Source organism: Lolium perenne, chromosome 6 (assembly GCF_019359855.2).
Source record: "Lolium perenne isolate Kyuss_39 chromosome 6, Kyuss_2.0, whole genome shotgun sequence".
In the NCBI taxonomy this organism is placed as follows: Eukaryota; Viridiplantae; Streptophyta; class Magnoliopsida; order Poales; family Poaceae; genus Lolium; species Lolium perenne.
Window position 1 is genome coordinate 66,429,001 of NC_067249.2, and position 9,109 is coordinate 66,438,109.

Here is a 9,109-nt window from a genome sequence, read left to right on the forward strand (position 1 = left end):
TGCTATTCATGAAAAGTCTTTGCTTTATGATTCAGTTGTTTACTCATGTCATTACCATTGTTTTGATCGCTGCATTCACTACATATGCTTTACAAATAGTATGATCAAGTTTATGATGGCATGTCACTCCAGAAATTATCTGTGTTATCGTTTTACCTGCTCGGGACGAGCAGAACTAAGCTTGGGGATGCTGATACGTCTCCGACGTATCGATAATTTCTTATGTTCCATGCCACATTATTGATGTTATCTACATGTTTTATGCACACTTTATGTCATATTCGTGCATTTTCTGGAACTAACCTATTAACAAGATGCCGAAGTGCCAGTTCCTGTTTTCTGCTGTTTTTGGTTTCAGAAATCCTAGTAACGAAATATTCTCGGAATCGGACGAAATCAACGCCCAGGTTCCTATTTTTCCCGGAACCATCCAGAACACCCGAGAGCCGCCGAGGGGAGCCCCTGGGGCCCCACACCACACCTGGCGCGGCCGGAGGGGGCCGCGCCGCCCTATGGTGTGGGCCCCCCAGAAGCCCTCCTGCGCCGCCTCTTCGCCTATATAAAGCCCCTGGATCGAAAACCCTGAGGCGTTCGACGAAACTCCAGAAAGACTCCAGGGGCGCCGCCGCCATCGCGAAACTCCAATTCGGGGGACAGAACTCTCTGTTCCGGCACCCTGCCGGACGGGGAATTGCCCCCGGAGCCATCTCCACCGCTGTCTTCACCGCCATCTTCACCGCCATCGCTGCTTCCATGATGAGGAGGGAGTAATCCACCTCCGAGGCTCGGGGCTGTACCGGTAGCTATGTGGTTCATCTCTCCCATATACCTCAATACAATAATCTCATGAGCTGCTTTACATGATTGAGATTCATATGAGTTTGTATCACAATTTATCTATGTGCTACTCTAGCAATGTTATTAAAGTAGTTTTATTCCTCCTGCACGTGTGTAAAGGTGACAGTGTGTGCACCGTGTTAGTACTTGGTTTATGCTATGATCATGATCTCTTGTAGATTGTGAAGTTAACTATTGCTATGATAATATTGATGTGATCTATTCCTCCTACATATGCATGAAGGTGACAGTGTGCATGCTATGTTAGTACTTGGTTTAGTCTTTTGATCTATCTTACACTATAAGGTTACTTAAATATGAACAAATTGTGGAGCTTGTTAACTCCGGTATTGAGGGTTCGTGTAATCCTACGCAATGCGTTCATCATCCAACAAGAGTGTAGAGTATGCATTTATCTATTCTGTTATGTGATCAATGTTGAGAGTGTCCACTAGTGAAAGTGTAATCCCTAGGCCTTGTTCCTAAATACTGCTATCGCTGCTTGTTTACTATTTTACTGCGTTACTACTGCTGCAATACTACCACCATCAACTACACGCCAGCAAGCTATTTTCTGGCACCGTTGCTACTGCTCATATATATTCATACCACCTGTATTTCACTATCTCTTCGCCGAACTAGTGCACCTATTAGGTGTGTTGGGGACACAAGAGACTTCTTGCTTTGTGGTTGCAGGGTTGCATGAGAGGGATATCTTTGACCTCTTCCTCCCTGAGTTCGATAAACCTTGGGTGATCCACTTAAGGGAAAACTTGCTGCTGTTCTACAAACCTCTGCTCTTGGAGGCCCAACACTGTCTACAGGAAAGGAGGGGGAACGTAGACATCAATGGGCCTTACCTATTTGGTTTTGCTTCCAATGCAATGGGGTGCACGACGGGGTGTGTGAGGCACTGGCCATCTCAGAGTTGAGCTATGCGTTTCTAAGTGCACTTTGTTTCTCCCTTTGCAACGACGTGACTTTAGCGGCTCTGAGTTCTCTGAGTTGATTGACCTGAAACAGGGTTCCATATTCATTGATTCTCGAAGAGTTCCTTTGTTCGTACCACGGTTGATTTGTACATATCGGTTTGACCCTGATTTTGTTGAATTTCATGGGAAATGTTGCGAAGATCAGCCCTAGATATGGACACAGCGCGTGACATGCTCTTTCTCTACGGAACTTTCAGTATTGCAATGGAGCCAAGAAATTTTATTGAAGTTCGTTTTCGAGGACCTTGAGTAAATAAGGTGATCAGGGAATCCACCAGGGGGGAACCATCTAACCTAAAGGTTAAACAAAGCATGTCATCCTTCTTTTCAGATAACCGTTGATGTAGTTATGCACGTGTTTTAAATGCTACAGCTGTAGTTTTCAAAATAGGATCATATATGTGTTCAGGCCCCCTTCCAGTTTTATCTCATCATCTTCTATCAGCAGCTCGCATAACCTATCAGGTTGATTAACTTATACATATGCAGCTGTTTGAGTTATTTGTATTTGTTTTTGTTCTAATGCTTCTTGCTTAATATTTCTTTATTGCAGTCTCCTAGGTTTACAAGCTGCAAGGTGGATAAGTTTATCCCTATGGGATGTCATGAGGCTGCTTCTGTGATGAAAGGTTCAGTGTTAGGTGCATGCTTAGATAATGTATTCCTAAATTATTCTTTGGTTGACTGCTTTCTGCCTCCACATTAGATAAAATACAATGCGGTTGTATCAGGGTTATTCAGTTATTTCCTGGAATACTATTGGATTTCTAATTCACAATTTCTCCCTTACAGCTTTTATGTTCTCCACAGGGAAGGTTATTGGAGGTTTCTACTTAATGAGCATTGATTTTCTCAGGTTTCAGGTTGGTGCTCCATGCTTCCATGTAATGCCCATGCAATAATTTTTTGTTTGTTTGTACCGTGGACCCAAGGCGACGGTGATTTTCATGCACTAATAAAAATGCAATTAGATAATCTTCTCCAATTGGTTCTTGATTTGTTAACATGTCAATAAAACCACGACCTGCTACATTTTTGCTTGCCTTCTCTTTATCTACCGTTATATTCTCATGGTTCCAGAAATTAATTGAGCATGAAGCAAATAAGATGATGTTGGTCTGTAGAACCCTAATGCCCTCTATTTTCTTAGTTTTTCAAATATGTATATGCCCATACAGACATAATCTTCAGTTCGGTGTTATCACAAACAAGGAAGGTTCAGTTGATGCGATTGAGTTTCTCAGATTTTGCGCCACCGTGTACATAACTACATATCTGGAAGGAGTTTTTAAAGAAAATAAATGCTAGACTATATGCTCATAGGTAGATGAGTAGTACAGGAAGAAAAGCTTGGCTAGTGTATTTATACAGTGGCATAGGTTGAATCAAGGACACAGTAAGTAAGATTCTGAACTTTTATTTATGCCAACAAGAAAATCCAAAGCACAAATTGTATAAATACAGATTTAGTACAGGTATGTCAGAATGCATGAATAACTTTGCAAGCTCATTCTTGTGATAAATGTCTGCCATCCAGTATACTAGCTGCTAGCATAGTTTCCGAGTTCCAACTGAACAATTTAAACTGTGCATCTCTGAAAGTACAGTACAATTTAACTGTGCATACTTTTAGTGCTCTGTATGTGATCATCTTGTCATGTGCTTGTCTAAATAAGAAAATAGAAAACTAATGCTAATGTTAGGCCTGGGAGTAAACATGAACCAAGAATTAGCTTACAGCAGCAGGTAGATTTTGGAGGCCCCGTAGCTTGTATACAAATTTGAGGCAAAAAGAATATGTCCAGAAAACATGCATGCTACATTGTTGTTCCAGCTCCGTCCCTATATCCTTGTTACCAGAGTCTTAGCTAACTATAGTATACTCCTTAGACAGGGTCGAGATTTGCTCTGAGGCTTGAGGCTTGATCCAATGGTTTCAAATTCTTGCATTTCGATTATTGGCACTGTGTCTAAGGAGGGTTTTACTGCACATTAAGTCAAGTTATATAATGGGAGCATGTTAGCCTTAAATATTTTTGCCAGATCCTTTATTTTGGAGATTGGTTATTTATTTCTGGCCCAAATCACCATACTGATTCTCTAATAGTAGTGCAGAATATTATTATCTCACACTGTCAGTTTGGTTTTCATCCTCTGAACTGGAATTAAGTAGATTATGTTTGTGGATTTACCTACGAAATATTTAAATAATTGGATCTATATCAGGTTATTCGTAAAGTATGAGTACTATTTACATTATTCCAAAACTGTCTTAAAAGAGTAGGTGAGATTTATTCGTCGATTATCCTTTCTATATAAGGTTGGTCTATATCAGGTTATTCATTTTGTTGTTTGAATGCTTTCTTTGTCAAGAGTGAAAATACTTGCTCATCATGACAGTCATCCATGTCGTCTATTTACAGGCGGCAAAACCATCAGTTCTTAAGTAAGCTAATGGACTGAGCATTGGTGACACAGTTGGAGCACGGAAATGCAACAGATTTCCAAGGTATCAAGGTCTTCTCACAGTTTAATTTTTGCCTTCGTTGCAGTACGATGTGACACTTATCATGCACAAATTTGTCTTCATGTAGTGGATAGACAACAGATATGACTTCACCCTCCACTTGGACCTCAATGTGTTTCATTTCTCGGGAGTGATGTTGGATTCGTGTGATGGTATGTAAGCATAGTGTCAGATCAGTCACATATATGAGACATACAATTTTTTGTGGTCTTAATTCCTTGCCATGTCATATTCGCAGTGTAAATATTCATTTGTTTGCTCTACGTATTTGAATGTATGATTTAACATCTAATCGTTTCTGTAGCTGAATTTGATTTGGGACTGGAAGGCCTTGGAGGCCGAGAAGGAAGGCGCCTCCGTAAATGGCCGCGGAGAAAAATGATGTCGCCACTGATGATAAGCTGGAGGCTTGCAATTATTCAGTATAAAATGTAATTACTTCTGGCCAGTCCTGCTATTCCTCTTCATTTTCTCCCTAAAAAATATTTTTTGCCTGCCCTAAGTTATCTATCAAACTCCTCCACTCACTGTAGTTGCTGATTAGTGAAGTACATGTGCCTTCATTTTCTCCATAAAAAATATTTTTGGCCTGCCCTAAGTTATCTATAAAGCTCCTCTACTGCCTGTAGTTGCTTATTAGTGAAGTACATGTGCCTTTTTTCTAATAAAATCTTACCTGTAGTTTTTTTAGTATATTATATCTGACTGCATATTGAGCTGGTAATGGTTGTTCAGCTAGGAGTATGAGATGGATGAAAAAAGGACCTCTGGTTTGTCACTTCGTGTCTTGTAAAAGGCCTTTAGTTTCCATTTGGTTCATAACATCGGATTAGTCTTTGCATACAACTAAACTGATTGAAGACATATTCCAGTGATTTGCTTTCTTATTGATGGCTCAGTTGTGTTTGTCTTAATTGCCTATTGTTTTGCCTAAAAGCAGTTTTATTACATGTCGATGATTATTTAGATACCCTCCCTACCAAAGTACTTTCAGCCATTGTTTTTTTACTTTTTCTCCTAAACTGAAAAGCAACAAAGTTGAATATTGTGGTCAGCTTCGAAAATTATCAAAGATTTGGCAGATTTGCTCTTAAAGTAAGTTGGCAGGGCGCTGTCAAATGGTTCCTTATTTTACAAGTTTCATACTGTGCATGAATAATTTTGGTAATGTGGAATGGAATGAATATCAGTCCATCTCTTACAGTTTTATCAACAACAATTTATCATTCTATCTGGGATATCTGCTTGTAATTTATCATCTCTTACAGTTTCATCATCTCTTACGAAATGTAATATTTTTTGTTGAGAATGGTTACAGAAAACATGGATTTTTCTGGTGAGATTATAGAAATCTTAAAGATTAACTTTCTTATCCACACAAGTCTATTTCTGAACCAATACATGCAAGAAAAAATGAAGGCAAACAAACAACATCGGTACTAAGTGTAGACGGAGAAGATGTTCAGGTAAGTTTGGGACTTTCAATCTGGCCTAGCATAACGGTTTCTCTCGGAAAAAAATAATTGGTAGCTGCAAATAAACAACAGTGATTTAATTAGCATAACTATGAAAATGCAGGTTCAAGGAGGGCATGTGGGAGAAGCACAGAACACAACGCAGACGCATGCATACTTATGCTCCATACCAGGGTTCTTGTACATCACTAAGCACTAAGAAGTATTCAGCTTGTTCTCTTTAAAGAAACCTACTTATTTCATGTACCTGTGTATTTCATGCTTATTTCTTTAAAGAAAAAAGTTCCTGAATATATAATATTTAAATCAATGGGTTTATAGGTACTGCAACTTCAAGTGCATCTGCTACTTTGGTTTGGTCATCTAAACACAACCTGCTACGAAGTGGTTAATCTGAACAAGGTAGAATAATTCGTGTCATCCTTTTTGCTCTAATATTTAATGTTTGGGGGCTTTTCTTCCTTTCTGGTTCTGTTTTTCGTAATGTTAAAAGTAACTTACATCATCATCTATATCAGATTTCTGAGAATAAGTGAGATTTCAAATGAAGTTACCTTCAAACAGATACAGACATATAATTTTTTTTGGATATCAGTAAAACCCATAACTATATGGACATTGTGTTGCTCTTTTCCAAGTTTGAGTCTTCGCTTATATTTATTTGAATATTTGCGCCATTTACTTGTTCATTCAGATGCGTGTTCTTTAGATTATGCATAAAATCTGAAGTCTAAAAAGATTACACATTATATTACTATACGGTCATATGCATTGTTCCTGACTGACCTTTTTCTCTTAAAAGCTCGCCCATGTCCTATTGGACATCATCTGTGCAATCTTTTGATGCATTCTCTGTACTTGACACTAACCACACAATCATCATTTAGTAGCATTTTCTTTTTCCCTGACTTCATTCAGAATAGCCTGGAACTGTTTTTACTATTGTACAAAATCACGACGCTTCAATAGAAGCAAATCTAAAACAAGAGAAGATGTGAGGCACCGATTTTTATGGCATCATCATGGTGCGCTGGAAATAAAAACATAATTGATCATTTCTGTCTTTCGGTGTCTAATTTTCATTTGTCATTTTCATTCTCAGAGTATTCTGCAGGAGAAGAATTCTAGCTTGGATAGGCAGCTGGAAGATGCTAAGACTAATATGCAAGAGGAGATCATTCTGTTACAAGGATAGAAGGAACATGCCCTTTATTGTTTACACAAGTCAAATGCTTCAGTCAGGAGTCTTGAGTGTGAGTTAGAGCAGCAAAGAGAAAACAACTATATCTCTGACCTGAAGAAAGGGTCTGAAGATGCCATGGTTAGTTTCCATGATGAAATTGTAGCAATTCAAGACAAGAAGAATAAAACCCTCTCAGAGTTGCAGCAGTCTGTGGTTTCCCTTGAGAATCTTAGAATTTAAAAGCAGATTTCTGATGAAGACATGAAGAATAGCAATGCTAGCTTGACCAAGCGATGGGAGGAATTAAGAGCAGCTTGCTTGAGGAAACTGTAACACAACGTGAAGAGAGGGAGCTCTGTCAGAGTTGAGTTACAACAGTCTCACGCTTCCACCAGGAACCTTGAGACAAAGGTAGAAAAGCAAATTGCGAGTATTTTAGTCTACAACAATCTAATGATGACTTGCTGAAGAGCATTTGTGGCCTGACCCAACAGTTTGGAAAATCCAAGGTTGAGTTGCAGAAGGAGATTAAAGTGACACAAGAAGAAAGATAATGTATTAACCCAACTAAAACAGTCAGAGTTGTCCTCCGACGTAGCCTCCGAAGACCATTTGTAGATAATGCTTTTGTTGTTCCTTTCTTATTTCTGTTGCTCTTGACATAGCCATTGAGTGTTTGCTACTATATAATATATATCCCGTTTCTATATAAACGGTTTCCTACTCCGTCTGTTATATAGAGTTTCCATCTGCACGAGTTTCACGGGATCGTGCGCCAAGGCGCACATTTAAATCTAGGTAAGAAGATAGGGACATAGATCCAGTGCCCCCACGTTCACAGGGCACATCAAACTTGAGATTAAATTATGCGTTCTAGTTCTATACAAAACCCAGTAGGAGGTTGAGCGGCAGCGGCTAGGGTTTAGTGTGGGAGGAGATGATATGCGTACGCTCCTGTTTATATAGGTCGGAGGCACGCGACGGCCACTGCACGCGTGGCATCGCCATTCGCAGAGGTAGGTGACGACGCGTGCCACCCGAGGCATCGCCATTTTACGCGACCGCAGACTGCCGAAGCGGCGCCGCTGAGAAGACGCATCGACGCTGGGTCACTGCCAAGCGGGCCCGACGAAACGTTCTCCAGACGCGAGCGGACACTTTACGCGTCCACGCAGCGTCCGCGACGGATCCGAGACACATATTTGGGCATGTTTGCGTCGCTGCGAACGGCCCAGTCACTATGCGTCGTCTACTGGAGTTTGTACCAGATACATTTTTGGCCCGGACAGATGCGCTCGGAACCGAAATCATCTTGTTCCCTTCTCTATTTCTTCGGAGTTCGAGAGAACACAGCAGCTCTTCACTCAGCAGAAATTAATCGGGTCACGCTGTTGCTTTCCTTGCCGTTGGATTGAAACGAATGGTGGATGGGAAGCCTCGGGTCACGTTGTGCCACGTGTGAACGTGGGGAGCACTTTGGATCTCTGTCCAGAAGATAGATCATGATCATGGTAGTGACCTATATTCAACGTGATGATGATTTGATTTTGCACTCGGCCTTGAACAGAGGTACTAGTACGGTGTCACAATTTTTTATCATTATACTTGGACGGTGGCCAAATTCAAAATCTCATAGCGGCAAAACTTGCCGCCCACAAAATACAAAAATTTCACACGCTTCCAAATTCCTATTCTACCCCTGTGGAGATGGCAGCAAAAAGTCGGTTGGTGGGGGGTCTGCTCGTCATTTTTTGGATCACCACCTCCCTAGCCCAGGAAACCCTCCCAAAAAAATACATTTCCTTCAGACCACCCACCGGAACTTCCCAAGTCCCTCTCTCCCACCTCCACGACCACCGCACCGGAACATCCCCGCCGGACTTCCCTGGCCTACCCGAGCCCTCGCGATCCTCGTCATCCGGCTGCCTGCCGGAGCCGCTTCATCGACGCCGTCATCAACCGGACTGGATCATCCCCGCCGAACCTCGAAACCATATGCTCATCCAGCAGTCTACCGCTGTCGCTTCAGCTGCGGTATCGTCCACCCCACCGGAGCCGCTTCGCCGGATCCGTCGTCCACCGCATCGTATCTTGC

General features: G+C 41.2%; 1 long non-coding RNA gene across 2 annotated transcripts; it reads left to right on the top strand.

Moving 5' to 3' along the window:
* The first annotated feature begins 2,379 nt into the window (after window positions 1–2,379).
* Window positions 2,380–7,721, top strand: LOC127307559 (uncharacterized). Of its 2 annotated transcripts, none has more exons than XR_011746339.1 (8): window positions 2,380–2,470; window positions 2,622–2,692; window positions 4,253–4,338; window positions 4,424–4,508; window positions 4,661–5,822; window positions 5,935–6,033; window positions 6,153–6,233; window positions 6,934–7,721. It is a non-coding gene; the product is annotated as an uncharacterized lncRNA (long non-coding RNA). The 2 variants fall into 2 exon arrangements; XR_011746340.1 differs by having other exon boundaries at window positions 2,380–2,458.
* The last annotated feature ends 1,388 nt before the right edge of the window (window positions 7,722–9,109 follow it).